This window comes from Argiope bruennichi, chromosome 5, assembly GCF_947563725.1.
Source record: "Argiope bruennichi chromosome 5, qqArgBrue1.1, whole genome shotgun sequence".
In the NCBI taxonomy this organism is placed as follows: domain Eukaryota; kingdom Metazoa; phylum Arthropoda; class Arachnida; order Araneae; family Araneidae; genus Argiope; species Argiope bruennichi.
Window position 1 is genome coordinate 20,173,667 of NC_079155.1, and position 6,011 is coordinate 20,179,677.

Sequence of the window (6,011 nt, forward strand, 5' to 3'; positions counted from 1 at the left end):
TCAAAGATAGAAATGTGAAAATTTCTTAGATTTTTCAATGGCCATATTTTTTGTATATTATTTTATCTAAACATATTTTTAAAAGACATATCTGTGGTGTCTTTTTTTCCATGAACAGGGCATTGATATCACTTCATCTTTAAAGAGATTTCAGTTTTGATATTAAATTTTATTTTTTGTTGTTAAAAATTAAATCCGTTATTCTTTCAAAACTTGTTGTTTGTATTTATATCATTCCATTTTTATAAACTTTTCTGCTTAAAATAAACTTTCATGTCCTTTATTTTTGTTAAGAAAAAATATGACCAATGAAGATTATGAGATTTATCATAATATTATCTTATGTAAAAAGAAATGAATTCTTTTATTGTCAGTATATGCAAATCAAATATATTTGATCTTAAAAGTTAACTTGTGCTATTGGTTAATTTTGTAAAGTTATCATCAATTTCCATGTATTTGTCTGCATATTGGTTAAATCTGACATGCCGAATTATTTTCTTTTGTTTTTATGATTAAGAAGAATAAGGTCATCTAACATCAATTGAAAATTTCTTGAAGATGTATTAATTTCATTCTTGAGTGATTCACTGTAAAGTATATAACATTTTCAGGACATGTATGTTTTTCTTCATTTTAAGGAGATGCATTTCAATTGAGCAGGCATTTTACAAATTGAAAACTATTTTTAAATTTATTTTGTATTAAAATTCTATCCAATCCTGAATTTATTTTATTGTGGAGAACTATGAAGATCCATTGGTTATGTAATATTTAAAAAATTGATGAAAAATTAATCCTTAGAAATAAAAAATAAAATTATTGAAATAATTTGTGTTTTGGCTCAGAATATAATAAGAAAATTATATTATATTTGTTTATATAAATTTATAAAAGCAAACAAAGTAGCATTTTCAAGATTATTCTGTTGATGTGAATAAAGAGGATTTAATATTTTTTTTCTTTCTCGTCATACATTCAGAAAAATGTAGGATGTATTGAATATTGTTTTGATTAGAATACTAAAAGAAGTGAAGAAGCATTCAGAAATCTATACACCTGGTCAATTTTGATATTTATATGAAAATTTTGACTGAATTTTGAATAGCAGAGAAAGGTTCATTAAATTAAATAGTTTTTCTTTTAATATTTTCAAATATTTCTAATCATTAAGAGATTTTCTTTTTGCATTTTATAATAGAAGAATGTCCTATCACATGTTTAAGAAGTGTTATAAAGCTGCATTTAATTTAATGATTTCAAGAATTTGGTCATAGATAAAAGTAAATTGCTAAATAAATCTGAAAATCATCTCTTTGTTTATATAATGTGCATTTTATGTTGTATGCTTTTATATATTTTAATAACAGGGAACAAGGATTGTTTTTTTTATTTCTATTTTCGTTGTTGAAAATTTTTTTAAAAAAAAGTTATATATATTACATCAATTTTTATCTTTTACATAATAATCTCATTTTGATACAACATCTCCTTCATATATTTTATTTAAATCTTTACAATTTTTATTGTAACAAAGGAAATAACTTATGCCATTAAAATAATTTTAATGTTATATGAATACATGAATCTAGAATAGAGTTACCTGCAACAAAAATTGAATTATGAATATAAAGGATTTATACCAACATTGTTCAAAACTATACCATCCATAGTTTTTTTACTCTTATATTCATATGTAAAACAAATTTGCCATTTAGTCATTCTATAAAATTAGAAATTAAAACCAGGATTATACTATTTACAGTCATATTTTAACATGCTTCTTACAGATTAAATTATAACATTTTAAATATATTTTTATAATAAGGCAGGTTTTTATAATTTTACATGTTGAATCTGTCCGGCAAATCTTTTGTATAATGTATCAAAAGTATTATATTTTAATCTCAGTCAATGACTGCCTTTCTTTATAGTGAAGGCATTTCAAAAGATTAGATTTATTCATTTGGTGCTTGTTACCTTGTACAAAATATTTTGGATTTTTTTATTCAAGAAAAGATTGAATTGTAAGAGTGAATTTCATCAAAACTATGCATTTATATTAGAAATATTGCTTCCCATTTCATATTGAATAAAGCCAGTTGCACTGCTTATAGAAAGGATTTTTTTTTATTCTAATATTCAATGATAAATTTTTTTTTTTATTTCACCAAGTTACTTGTATATTGCATGAAAACAGTCCCAATATGTATATCAAAAGAAAGGACAGAATTACTCATAAAATAGAGAGGATATTTGTACAATTACATGTAACAAGTTTCAAAAGAATTATTCATCTGATTTTCTATTTACATATTTATAGACATCTTTTGATTCAAAATTTTTTCTTCACCTTTTGTTAATTCTTTGTTTTTATTTTCATTGGTTTCTTTAATATCCATAACTCAATCATGAAAAGATGTTTTGCACATTTTTCTTGATGAAAGTAACTTGTTTCATGAAATCATTCATTTTAAAATGACTTTTTCATTCTTATATGTTTATATATCTCTCAGAATTAAGCTACTTTGATAATATGTAATTTGTAACAATTGTCATCACTGTACGGATGCTACCTTTTGTACAATAATGTCATTCTTCATTTATTAACTAATCTTTTATTTGTATCTTTTTTTAATTAAAACTCAACATCGATTTATCAGTAATCAGAATTGTATGAATGCTTTATTTTCTTTTGTTTCTAACTCGTCATAGATAATTGTTCTTTTTGTGGAAATTTGATATGAAAAGATGCCTTCTGATAGCAAAATTGTCAGATTGTGACATAAGAGTTGGTTTTTATTTTAAGTGCTTTAATTATACTCAAATCAGTTATTTGAAATGTTACTATTGTCACATGTGAATATAGTTTTATAAATTTTGAGATTTTATTGTAAAAATATAAAGTAGAAAACAAATTAGATGTTTGATTATATGTTATGATCAGTTTTAAAGGTATAACAATGTTCTGCAATAATAATATGATGTCAAATAATAATCTGATACAAAACTGATTTGAATTTTTTATATTTTTAATGGTGATATTTTATTTATTTTATTATAAAATAGTAGAAATGAAACAATGAAACTGTTAATCATATAATTTGTTTTAGAGCATGAGTTCTCAATCATTTGTCAGTTATTATTTCCTGCCTACCTAATATAGAAAACACAATTTTTTTTATTTTAAAAAAAAATCAATTATATTAATTTTTAGCTGCTAGCTATATAGACACTCATTTTTGAATGCAATACAAATATTATAACATTTTTGTAATTTGTTTAATATGTACTATACAAAGGATCAAATGTATTGTGCTATCATAAAAAAATTATGCTTGAAAATATGTAATAAAATATTCCAATAAATAACTTAGCAGTTAAATAACTGCATTTTTTATCATTGATTTAAATTAAGCATAAATTAACACTTTCACATACAGCTCTTTATTCAGTAAGTATTTTAATAAAATAGTATTTCAAATGTAAGAATAAAGCATTTTACCACAATACACTGTGTATCCTTTTACCTTTACTTTTTTTTTTTCTTATCATTTTTGTGAAACATTTATAGACAATACAGTCTAGATCAAATAATTGGAATCATACAGGTATTTTTTCTATATAGAAAATTTACTTAATAATAACCAATCATATTCCACAGTTTATTTTTTCCATATTGAGATTGATTTTTATTAATTATTAGTTCTTTTTTCTTCAATTAATATAAATTTTTTCTTCAATTTGTACAGAATTATCTTTAAAAATAACAGCTATATTAGAAGTAATCATAGCAAATTTTCAATTACTAATTTAATTAGTATCTATTATATATTTTCATACTGCTGTTCTGGCAGTATATATTCAAGGGTTTAAATTTCTACACAGAATAAAGAAATCAATCGATTTTCCTTTAATGTACATATTTTTTCAATAATCACTAAACAACACATCTGTGTTTTAATAAACCTTATATTATTTGATAGTGAAGTGATTGGATGCATTTTTATTTTATTACTAATCATTATAATGTATGATTATCACAACATATCCATTGCTTTATATACTAAGAATTGTCTTTCTAGAATTCCTTTTTATTATCTTATTTTCCTAAAACAATAAATTATTTGAAGAACAAAATTGAATGAATTAATTTAAAAAACCTTTTTAAAAATGGTAAAAAAAAAAAAAAAATCAGATCATTTTTTTTAGATATAAAAACATTACAAAAGTTATACAATTTTGAATTATTTAAATTTTTTTTATAATTATTTATACTTATTCTACAATTTTACATTATTTGAGAATTTCATATAAAAACACAATTTTAATTTTTGTGATAAAATGATGGGAGATATTTTGAGTGAAGTTATAAATCTTTTATCAAAGAATAAATCTATCTGTTTTTATTATTGAAACTCACTGCTCTCTATGTATTATTTGAAATAAAAGCAGTTTTTTAAACAGAATAAAATACTCCATGTTTTTTTTTCTATGTGTGTTTATATATATATTTATGTAACAGAATTTTATTGCATAATTTTATAAAAAATATAAATCAATCAATATAAAAAATAAGTCGATATAAAATATACTATTATTTTAAATAAATGCTTTGAATTAATAAGAAATATATAAGTAAAAAAATGCATAACAGTTTAACATGCATATCTTTGTGAATTTGTTGGGGTTCCCACCCCACAGATGAAAAATTAAATGAGTTTTAGAAAATAAATTTAATGAATTATTAAAATGAATTTTAGAATTTTGCAAAGGATCCATTATAAAATCCTGTGGAATTTAAAATACACCGTTTTTTTTTTTTAATTTCATCATTTTTCAAAATTTAACATTTTAATTTTAAGCACATCCTAAAACAAAAACAAGATAAATGTACAAAATAAATATGCAATATGTATTTGTTTAAAACAAAACTGGTTTTTCCATATTCTGCAATTCCATTTGCACTTCATAGTTTTTTGTTTTAAAGCTCCTATAAATTCCTAATAAAATGCATGTAAACAAACTAATTGCTGCCACAAGTCCAATTATTATTAAATGAGTCTTATAATTTGGCATTTCGTAGACAGTAATATCTAGCTGTTGATGACAACAGGATTCTTCTGTGAATTTTAAACACATGTACGTACCTGAATGGTGCCTTTGAGACATGGGTATGTCAAAATTTAATTTTTCTTCTTTGTTCGATTCTTCTAACAATAAATTTTCACTATCATTGTATTTATACAGTTTTAAAACTCCATGTTCCGTTGTATTTACCGAGGAACAAGATAATGTCAAGTTCGTACCTTCTGGTACTTTTCTAGTTATTCCTGGTGTAAGCAAGAGATCGTCTGAATTACAGGTATGTTTTAAGCAAACTTTGATAGCTGACTTTTCCTCTTGTTCTTTGGGCTCCTCCGTCGTTGATGAAATTTGAGTAGAAACAGAAATTTCTCCTGATCCTTCAATATCCTCAGTAGTTGCCATTTTGTCTGTGTATTCCATGGGTGATGTCTCTTTCTCGGCATGTCCTGATGTTGATACCATTTTATCAGCGTGTTCCGATGTTGATGTCTCTTTATCCGTGTGTTCCGAAGTTGATGTCTCTTTATCAGTGTATTCCGAAGTTGATGTCATTTTGCGATATTCCTTGGTTGGTATCACTTTGATTTTATTTGTTGATATTTGTAACAGTTCCGGTGTCGTGTTATGAATAGTATCGGTTGAAAACCCTTCTTCTGTTTGACCACTTCCTTCTTCGGTGGACATAATTTCAATGCTCTTTTTATCGGATTTTGTCACATTTTTTTCGAAATTCCCGTCACCCCAGCCTTGTTTCACTCCTGGTTCGGGTGGAATATTGAAATCTTCGTCGATTATAACAATTCCTCTTTTTTCACGATGCCGTGGTGCATTCTCAGTAACCACTTCTTCATTCTTTAGCTGTTGCAAAAGCTGTTCGTTTTGGAATATTTTCGTGAACAATGGACTAGGTGACACAAACGATG